Consider the following 11,213-nt stretch of genomic DNA (forward strand, 5'->3'; position numbering starts at 1 on the left):
TTCGTGGTTCTTGTCAATTTTTGTTGGTTTTCATCTGATGAACTTATTTCAGTCAGCTCGATCTTTCTTCTTCAAAGCAAAAAGATTTCATCTTCAAATACAAGAACTTTTCGTGGTTTTGATGGTTTTCAGCAAATGAACAGATTTCAGCGAGCTGGAATTTTTTTCCTTAATAGCGTAAGATTTTATCTTAAAATACAAGAACTTTTCGTGGTTCTTGTCAATTTTGGTTGGTTTTCATCTAATGAACTTATTTCAGTCAGCTAGATCTTTCTTCTTCAAAGCAAAAAGATTTTATCTTCAAATACAAGAACTTTTTGTGGTTTTGTTGGTTTTCAGCAAATGAACAGATTTCAGCAAGCTGGGAGTTTTTTCTTTAATAGCGTAAGATTTTATCTTAAAATACAGGAACTTTTCGTGGTTCTTGTCAATTTTTGTTGGTTTTCATCGAATGAACTTATTTCAGTCAGCTAGATCTTTCTTCTTCAAAGCAAAAAGATTTTATCTTCAAATACAAGAACTTTTCGTGGTTTTGTTGGTTTTCAGCAAATGAACATATTTCAGCGAGCTGCAAGTTTTTTCCTTAATAGAGTAAGATTTTATCTTAAAATACAAGAACTTTTCGTGGTTTTGTTGGTTTTCAGCAAACGAACAGATTTCAGCGAGCAAGAAGTTTTTTCTTTAATAGCGTAAGATTTTATCTTAAAATACAAGAACTTTTCGTGGTTCTTGTCAATTTTTGTTGGTTTTCATCCAATGAACTTATTTCAGTCAGCTAGATCTTTCTTCTTCAAAGCAAAAAGATTTTATCTTCAAATACAAGAACTTTTCGTGGTTTTGATGGTTTTCAGCAAATGAACAGATTTCAGCGAGCAAGAAGTTTTTTCTTTAATAGCGTAAGATTTTATCTTAAAATACAAGAAGTTTTCGTGGTTCTTGTCAATTTTTTTTGGTTTTCATCTAATGAACTTATTTCAGTCAGCTCGATCTTTCTTCTTCAAAGCAAAAAGATTTTATCTTCAAATGCAAGAACTTTTCGTGGTTTTGATGGTTTTCAGCAAATGAACATATTTCAGCGAGCTGGAATTTTTTTCCTTAATAGCGTAAGATTTTATCTTAAAATACAAGAACTTTTCGTGGTTCTTGTCAATTTTGGTTGGTTTTCATCCAATGAACTTATTTCAGTCAGCTCGATCTTTCTTCTTCAAAGCAAAAAGATTTTATCTTCAAATGCAAGAACTTTTCGTGGTTTTGATGGTTTTCAGCAAATGAACATATTTCAGCGAGCTGGAATTTTTTTCCTTAATAGCGTAAGATTTTATCTTAAAATACAAGAACTTTTCGTGGTTCTTGTCAATTTTGGTTGGTTTTCATCTAATGAACTTATTTCAGTCAGCTAGATCTTTCTTCTTCAAAGCAAAAAGATTTTATCTTCAAATACAAGAACTTTTCGTGGTTTTGTTGGTTTTCAGCAAATGAACAGATTTCAGCGAGCTGGGAGTTTTTTCTTTAATAGCGTAAGATTTTATCTTAAAATACAAGAACTTTTCGTGGTTCTTGTCAATTTTTGTTGGTTTTCATCTAATGAACTTATTTCAGTCAGCTAGATCTTTCTTCTTCAAAGCAAAAAGATTTTATCTTCAAATACAAGAACTTTTCGTGGTTTTATTGGTTTTCAGCAAATGAACATATTTCAGCGAGCTGGAAGTTTTTTCCTTAATAGAGTAAGATTTTATCTTAAAATACAAGAACTTTTCGTGGTTCTTGTCAATTTTTGTTGGTTTTCATCTAATGAACTTATTTCAGTCAGCTAGATCTTTCTTCTTCAAAGCAAAAAGATGTTATCTTCAAATACAAGAACTTTTCGTGGTTTTGATGCTTTTCAGCAAATGAACGTATTTCAGCGAGCTGGAAGTTTTTTCCTTAATAGAGTAAGATTTTATCTTAAAATACAACAACGTTTCGTGGTTCTTGTCAATTTTGGTTGGTTTTCATCTAATGAACTTATTTCAGTCAGCTCGATCTTTCTTCTTCAAAGCAAAAAGATTTTATCTTCAAATGCAAGAACTTTTCGTGGTTTTGATGGTTTTCAGCAAATGAACATATTTCAGCGAGCTGGAATTTTTTTCCTTAATAGCGTAAGATTTTATCTTAAAATACAAGAACTTTTCGTGGTTCTTGTCAATTTTGGTTGGTTTTCATCTAATGAACTTATTTCAGTCAGCTAGATCTTTCTTCTTCAAAGCAAAAAGATTTTATCTTCAAATACAAGAACTTTTTGTGGTTTTGTTGGTTTTCAGCAAATGAACAGATTTCAGCAAGCTGGGAGTTTTTTCTTTAATAGCGTAAGATTTTATCTTAAAATACAAGAACTTTTCGTGGTTCTTGTCAATTTTTGTTGGTGTTCATCGAATGAACTTATTTCAGTCAGCTCGATCTTTCTTCTTCAAAGCAAAAAGATTTTATCTTCAAATGCAAGAACTTTTCGTGGTTTTGATGGTTTTCAGCAAATGAACATATTTCAGCGAGCTGGAATTTTTTTCCTTAATTGCGTAAGATTTTATCTTAAAATACAAGAACTTTTCGTGGTTATTGTCAATTTTGGTTGGTTTTCATCTAATGAACTTATTTCAGTCAGCTGGATCTTTCTTCTTCAAAGCAAAAAGATTTTATCTTCAAATACAAGAACTTTTCGTGGTTTTGTTGGTTTTCAGCAAATGAACAGATTTCAGCGAGCTGGGAGTTTTTTCTTTAATAGCGTAAGATTTTATCTTAAAATACAAGAACTTTTCGTGGTTCTTGTCAATTTTTGTTGGTTTTCATCCAATGAACTTATTTCAGTCAGCTAGATCTTTCTTCTTCAAAGCAAAAAGATTTTATCTTCAAATACAAGAACTTTTTGTGGTTTTGTTGGTTTTCAGCAAATGAACAGATTTCAGCAAGCTGGGAGTTTTTTCTTTAATAGCGTAAGATTTTATCTTAAAATACAAGAACTTTTCGTGGTTCTTGTCAATTTTTGTTGGTTTTCATCGAATGAACTTATTTCAGTCAGCTAGATCTTTCTTCTTCAAAGCAAAAAGATTTTATCTTCAAATACAAGAACTTTTCGTGGTTTTGTTGGTTTTCAGCAAATGAACATATTTCAGCGAGCTGCAAGTTTTTTCCTTAATAGAGTAAGATTTTATCTTAAAATACAAGAACTTTTCGTGGTTTTGTTGGTTTTCAGCAAACGAACAGATTTCAGCGAGCAAGAAGTTTTTTCTTTAATAGCGTAAGATTTTATCTTAAAATACAAGAACTTTTCGTGGTTCTTGTCAATTTTTGTTGGTATTCATCGCATGAACTTATTTCAGTCAGCTAGATCTTTCTTCTTCAAAGCAAAAAGATTCTATCTTCAAATACAAGAACTTTTCGTGGTTTTGTTGGTTTTCAGCAAATGAACGTATTTCAGCGAGCTGGAAGTTTTTTCCTTAATAGAGTAAGATTTTATCTTAAAATACAAGAACGTTTCGTGGTTCTTGTCAATTTTTGTTGGTTTTCATCTGATGAACTTATTTCAGTCAGCTGGATCTTTCTTCTTCAAAGCAAAAAGATTTTATCTTCAAATACAAGAACTTTTCATGGTTTTGTTTGTGTTCAGCAAACGAACAGATTTCAGCGAGCAAGAAGTTTTTTCTTTAATAGCGTAAGATTTTATCTTAAAATACAAGAACTTTTCGTGGTTCTTGTCAATTTTTGTTGGTTTTCATCTAATGAACTTATTTCAGTCAGCTAGATCTTTCTTCTTCAAAGCAAAAAGATTTTATCTTCAAATACAAGAACTTTTCGTGGTTTTGTTGGTTTTCAGCAAATGAACAGATTTCAGCGAGCTAGAAGTTCTTTCTTTAATAGCGTAAGATTTTATCTTAAAATACAAGAACTTTTCGTGGTTCTTGTCAATTTTTGTTGGTTTTCATCCAATGAACTTATTTCAGTCAGCTAGATCTTTCTTCTTCAAAGCAAAAAGATGTTATCTTCAAATACAAGAACTTTTCGTGGTTTTGATGCTTTTCAGCAAATGAACGTATTTCAGCGAGCTGGAAGTTTTTTCCTGAATAGAGTAAGATTTTATCTTAAAATACAAGAACGTTTCGTGGTTCTTGTCAATTTTGGTTGGTTTTCATCTAATGAACTTATTTCAGTCAGCTCGATCTTTCTTCTTCAAAGCAAAAAGATTTTATCTTCAAATGCAAGAACTTTTCGTGGTTTTGATGGTTTTCAGCAAATGAACATATTTCAGCGAGCTGGAATTTTTTCCTTAATAGCGTAAGATTTTATCTTAAAATACAAGAACTTTTCGTGGTTCTTGTCAATTTTGGTTGGTTTTCATCTAATGAACTTATTTCAGTCAGCTGGATCTTTCTTCTTCAAAGCAAAAAGATTTTATCTTCAAATACAAGAACTTTTTGTGGTTTTGTTGGTTTTCAGCAAATGAACAGATTTCAGCAAGCTGGGAGTTTTTTCTTTAATAGCGTAAGATTTTATCTTAAAATACAAGAACTTTTCGTGGTTCTTGTCAATTTTGGTTGGTTTTCATCGAATGAACTTATTTCAGTCAGCTAGATCTTTCTTCTTCAAAGCAAAAAGATTTTATCTTCAAATACAAGAACTTTTCGTGGTTTTGTTGGTTTTCAGCAAATGAACATATTTCAGCGAGCTGCAAGTTTTTTCCTTAATAGAGTAAGATTTTATCTTAAAATACAAGAACTTTTCGTGGTTCTTGTCAATTTTTGTTGGTTTTCATCTAATGAACTTATTTCAGTCAGCTCGATCTTTCTTCTTCAAAGCAAAAAGATTTTATCTTCAAATGCAAGAACTTTTCGTGGTTTTGATGGTTTTCAGCAAATGAACATATTTCAGCGAGCTGGAATTTTTTTCCTTAATAGCGTAAGATTTTATCTTAAAATACAAGAACTTTTCGTGGTTCTTGTCAATTTTGGTTGGTTTTCATCTCATGAACTTATTTCAGTCAGCTCGATCTTTCTTCTTCAAAGCAAAAAGATTTTATCTTCAAATGCAAGAACTTTTCGTGGTTTTGATGGTTTTCAGCAAATGAACATATTTCAGCGAGCTGGAATTTGTTTCCTTAATAGCGTAAGATTTTATCTTAAAATACAAGAACTTTTCGTGGTTCTTGTCAATTTTGGTTGGTTTTCATCTAATGAACTTATTTCAGTCAGCTGGATCTTTCATCTTCAAAGCAAAAAGATTTTATCTTCAAATACAAGAACTTTTCGTGGTTTTGTTGGTTTTCAGCAAATGAACAGATTTCAGCGAGCTGGGAGTTTTTTCTTTAATAGCGTAAGATTTTATCTTAAAATACAAGAACTTTTCGTGGTTCTTGTCAATTTTTGTTGGTTTTCATCTAATGAACTTATTTTATTCAGCTAGATCTTTCTTCTTCAAAGCAAAAAGATTTTATCTTCAAATACAAGAACTTTTCGTGGTTTTGTTGGTTTTCAGCAAATGAACATATTTCAGCGAGCTGCAAGTTTTTTCCTTGATAGAGTAAGATTTTATCTTAAAATACAAGAACTTTTCGTGGTTCTTGTCAATTTTTGTTGGTTTTCATCTAATGAACTTATTTCAGTCAGCTAGATCTTTCTTCTTCAAAGCAAAAAGATGTTATCTTCAAATACAAGAACTTTTCGTGGTTCTTGACAATTTTTGTTGGTTTTCATCTAATGAACTTATTTCAGTCAGCTAGATCTTTCTTCTTCAAAGCAAAAAGATGTTATCTTCAAATACAAGAACTTTTCGTGGTTTTGATGCTTTTCAGCAAATGAACGTATTTCAGCGAGCTGGAAGTTTTTTCCTTAATAGAGTAAGATTTTATCTTAAAATACAAGAACTTTTCGTGGTTTTGTTGGTTTTCAGCAAACGAACAGATTTCAGCGAGCAAGAAGTTTTTTCTTTAATAGCGTAAGATTTTATCTTAAAATACAAGAACTTTTCGTGGTTCTTGTCAATTTTTGTTGGTATTCATCGCATGAACTTATTTCAGTCAGCTAGATCTTTCTTCTTCAAAGCAAAAAGATTCTATCTTCAAATACAAGAACTTTTCGTGGTTTTGTTGGTTTTCAGCAAATGAACGTATTTCAGCGAGCTGGAAGTTTTTTCCTTAATAGAGTAAGATTTTATCTTAAAATACAAGAACTTTTCGTGGTTGTTGTCAATTTTTGTTGGTTTTCATCTGATGAACTTATTTCAGTCAGCTGGATCTTTCTTCTTCAAAGCAAAAAGATTTTATCTTCAAATACAAGAACTTTTCGTGGTTTTGTTGGTTTTCAGCAAATGAACAGATTTCAGCGAGCTAGAAGTTCTTTCTTTAATAGCGTAAGATTTTATCTTAAAATACAAGAACTTTTCGTGGTTCTTGTCAATTTTTGTTGGTTTTCATCCAATGAACTTATTTCAGTCAGCTAGATCTTTCTTCTTCAAAGCAAAAAGATGTTATCTTCAAATACAAGAACTTTTCGTGGTTTTGATGCTTTTCAGCAAATGAACGTATTTCAGCGAGCTGGAAGTTTTTTCCTGAATAGAGTAAGATTTTATCTTAAAATACAAGAACGTTTCGTGGTTCTTGTCAATTTTGGTTGGTTTTCATCTAATGAACTTATTTCAGTCAGCTCGATCTTTCTTCTTCAAAGCAAAAAGATTTTATCTTCAAATGCAAGAACTTTTCGTGGTTTTGATGGTTTTCAGCAAATGAACATATTTCAGCGAGCTGGAATTTTTTTCCTTAATAGCGTAAGATTTTATCTTAAAATACAAGAACTTTTCGTGGTTCTTGTCAATTTTGGTTGGTTTTCATCTAATGAACTTATTTCAGTCAGCTGGATCTTTCTTCTTCAAAGCAAAAAGATTTTATCTTCAAATACAAGAACTTTTTGTGGTTTTGTTGGTTTTCAGCAAATGAACAGATTTCAGCAAGCTGGGAGTTTTTTCTTTAATAGCGTAAGATTTTATCTTAAAATACAAGAACTTTTCGTGGTTCTTGTCAATTTTGGTTGGTTTTCATCGAATGAACTTATTTCAGTCAGCTAGATCTTTCTTCTTCAAAGCAAAAAGATTTTATCTTCAAATACAAGAACTTTTCGTGGTTTTGTTGGTTTTCAGCAAATGAACATATTTCAGCGAGCTGCAAGTTTTTTCCTTAATAGAGTAAGATTTTATCTTAAAATACAAGAACTTTTCGTGGTTCTTGTCAATTTTTGTTGGTTTTCATCTAATGAACTTATTTCAGTCAGCTCGATCTTTCTTCTTCAAAGCAAAAAGATTTTATCTTCAAATGCAAGAACTTTTCGTGGTTTTGATGGTTTTCAGCAAATGAACATATTTCAGCGAGCTGGAATTTTTTTCCTTAATAGCGTAAGATTTTATCTTAAAATACAAGAACTTTTCGTGGTTCTTGTCAATTTTGGTTGGTTTTCATCTCATGAACTTATTTCAGTCAGCTCGATCTTTCTTCTTCAAAGCAAAAAGATTTTATCTTCAAATGCAAGAACTTTTCGTGGTTTTGATGGTTTTCAGCAAATGAACATATTTCAGCGAGCTGGAATTTGTTTCCTTAATAGCGTAAGATTTTATCTTAAAATACAAGAACTTTTCGTGGTTCTTGTCAATTTTGGTTGGTTTTCATCTAATGAACTTATTTCAGTCAGCTGGATCTTTCATCTTCAAAGCAAAAAGATTTTATCTTCAAATACAAGAACTTTTCGTGGTTTTGTTGGTTTTCAGCAAATGAACAGATTTCAGCGAGCTGGGAGTTTTTTCTTTAATAGCGTAAGATTTTATCTTAAAATACAAGAACTTTTCGTGGTTCTTGTCAATTTTTGTTGGTTTTCATCTAATGAACTTATTTTATTCAGCTAGATCTTTCTTCTTCAAAGCAAAAAGATTTTATCTTCAAATACAAGAACTTTTCGTGGTTTTGTTGGTTTTCAGCAAATGAACATATTTCAGCGAGCTGCAAGTTTTTTCCTTGATAGAGTAAGATTTTATCTTAAAATACAAGAACTTTTCGTGGTTCTTGTCAATTTTTGTTGGTTTTCATCTAATGAACTTATTTCAGTCAGCTAGATCTTTCTTCTTCAAAGCAAAAAGATGTTATCTTCAAATACAAGAACTTTTCGTGGTTCTTGACAATTTTTGTTGGTTTTCATCTAATGAACTTATTTCAGTCAGCTAGATCTTTCTTCTTCAAAGCAAAAAGATGTTATCTTCAAATACAAGAACTTTTCGTGGTTTTGATGCTTTTCAGCAAATGAACGTATTTCAGCGAGCTGGAAGTTTTTTCCTTAATAGAGTAAGATTTTATCTTAAAATACAAGAACTTTTCGTGGTTCTTGTCAATTTTGGTTGGTTTTCATCTAATGAACTTATTTCAGTCAGCTAGATCTTTCTTCTTCAAAGCAAAAAGATTTTATCTTCAAATACAAGAACTTTTCGTGGTTTTGATGGTTTTCAGCAAATGAACGTATTTCAGCGAGCTGGAAGTTTTTTCCTTAATAGAGTAAGATTTTATCTTAAAATACAAGAACTTTTCGTGGTTCTTGTCAATTTTGGTTGGTTTTCATCGAATGAACTTATTTCAGTCAGCTGGATCTTTCTTCTTCAAAGCAAAAAGATTTTATCTTCAAATACAAGAACTTTTTGTGGTTTTGTTGGTTTTCAGCAAATGAACAGATTTCAGCAAGCTGGGAGTTTTTTCTTTAATAGCGTAAGATTTTATCTTAAAATACAAGAACTTTTCGTGGTTGTTGTCAATTTTGGTTGGTTTTCATCGAATGAACTTATTTCAGTCAGCTAGATCTTTCTTCTTCAAAGCAAAAAGATTTTATCTTCAAATACAAGAACTTTTCGTGGTTTTGTTGGTTTTCAGCAAATGAACATATTTCAGCGAGCTGCAAGTTTTTTCCTTAATAGAGTAAGATTTTATCTTAAAATACAAGAACTTTTCGTGGTTCTTGTCAATTTTTGTTGGTTTTCATCTAATGAACTTATTTCAGTCAGCTCGATCTTTCTTCTTCAAAGCAAAAAGATTTTATCTTCAAATGCAAGAACTTTTCGTGGTTTTGATGGTTTTCAGCAAATGAACATATTTCAGCGAGCTGGAATTTTTTTCCTTAATAGCGTAAGATTTTATCTTAAAATACAAGAACTTTTCGTGGTTCTTGTCAATTTTGGTTGGTTTTCATCTCATGAACTTATTTCAGTCAGCTCGATCTTTCTTCTTCAAAGCAAAAAGATTTTATCTTCAAATGCAAGAACTTTTCGTGGTTTTGATGGTTTTCAGCAAATGAACATATTTCAGCGAGCTGGAATTTGTTTCCTTAATAGCGTAAGATTTTATCTTAAAATACAAGAACTTTTCGTGGTTCTTGTCAATTTTGGTTGGTTTTCATCTAATGAACTTATTTCAGTCAGCTGGATCTTTCATCTTCAAAGCAAAAAGATTTTATCTTCAAATACAAGAACTTTTCGTGGTTTTGTTGGTTTTCAGCAAATGAACAGATTTCAGCGAGCTGGGAGTTTTTTCTTTAATAGCGTAAGATTTTATCTTAAAATACAAGAACTTTTCGTGGTTCTTGTCAATTTTTGTTGGTTTTCATCTAATGAACTTATTTTATTCAGCTAGATCTTTCTTCTTCAAAGCAAAAAGATTTTATCTTCAAATACAAGAACTTTTCGTGGTTTTGTTGGTTTTCAGCAAATGAACATATTTCAGCGAGCTGCAAGTTTTTTCCTTGATAGAGTAAGATTTTATCTTAAAATACAAGAACTTTTCGTGGTTCTTGTCAATTTTTGTTGGTTTTCATCTAATGAACTTATTTCAGTCAGCTAGATCTTTCTTCTTCAAAGCAAAAAGATGTTATCTTCAAATACAAGAACTTTTCGTGGTTCTTGACAATTTTTGTTGGTTTTCATCTAATGAACTTATTTCAGTCAGCTAGATCTTTCTTCTTCAAAGCAAAAAGATGTTATCTTCAAATACAAGAACTTTTCGTGGTTTTGATGCTTTTCAGCAAATGAACGTATTTCAGCGAGCTGGAAGTTTTTTCCTTAATAGAGTAAGATTTTATCTTAAAATACAAGAACTTTTCGTGGTTCTTGTCAATTTTGGTTGGTTTTCATCTAATGAACTTATTTCAGTCAGCTAGATCTTTCTTCTTCAAAGCAAAAAGATTTTATCTTCAAATACAAGAACTTTTCGTGGTTTTGATGGTTTTCAGCAAATGAACGTATTTCAGCGAGCTGGAAGTTTTTTCCTTAATAGAGTAAGATTTTATCTTCAAATACAAGAACTTTTCGTGGTTTTGTTGGTTTTCAGCAAACGAAAAGATTTCAGTGAGCAAGAAGTTTTTTCTTTAATAGCGTAAGTTTTTATCTTAAAATACAAGAACTTTTCGTGGTTCTTGTCAATTTTTGTTGGTATTCATCTAATGAACTTATTTCAGTCAGCTAGATCTTTCTTCTTCAAAGCAAAAAGATTTTATCTTCAAATACAAGAACTTTTCGTGGTTTTGTTGGTTTTCAGCAAATGAACAGATTTCAGCGAGCAAGAAGTTTTTTCTTTCATCGCGTAAGATTTTATCTTAAAATACAAGAACTTTTCGTGGTTCTTGTCAATTTTTGTTGGTTTTCATCGAATGAACTTATTTCAGTCAGCTAGATCTTTCTTCTTCAAAGCAAAAAGATTTTATCTTCAAATACAAGAACTTTTCGTGGTTTTGATGGTTTTCAGCAAATGAACATATTTCAGCGAGCTGGAAGTTTTTTCCTGAATAGAGTAAGATTTTATCTTAAAATACAAGAACTTTTCGTGGTTCTTGTCAATTTTTGTTGGTTTTCATTAATGAACTTATTTCAGTCAGCTCGATCTTTCTTCTTCAAAGCAAAAAGATTTTATCTTCAAATACAAGAACATTTCGTGGTTTTGTTGGTTTTCAGCAAATGAACAGATTTCAGCGAGGATGAAGTTTTTTCTTTTATAGCGTAAGATTTTATCTTAAAATACAAGAACTTTTCGTGGTTCTTGTCAATTTTTGTTGGTTTTCATCTAATGAACTTATTTCAGTCAGCCAGATCTTTCTTCTTCAAAGGAAAAAGATTTCATCTTCAAATGCAAGAACTTTTCGTGGTTTTGATGGTTTTCAGCAAATGAACATATT

Source organism: Heptranchias perlo, unplaced genomic scaffold, assembly GCF_035084215.1.
Source record: "Heptranchias perlo isolate sHepPer1 unplaced genomic scaffold, sHepPer1.hap1 HAP1_SCAFFOLD_44, whole genome shotgun sequence".
In the NCBI taxonomy this organism is placed as follows: Eukaryota; Metazoa; Chordata; class Chondrichthyes; order Hexanchiformes; family Hexanchidae; genus Heptranchias; species Heptranchias perlo.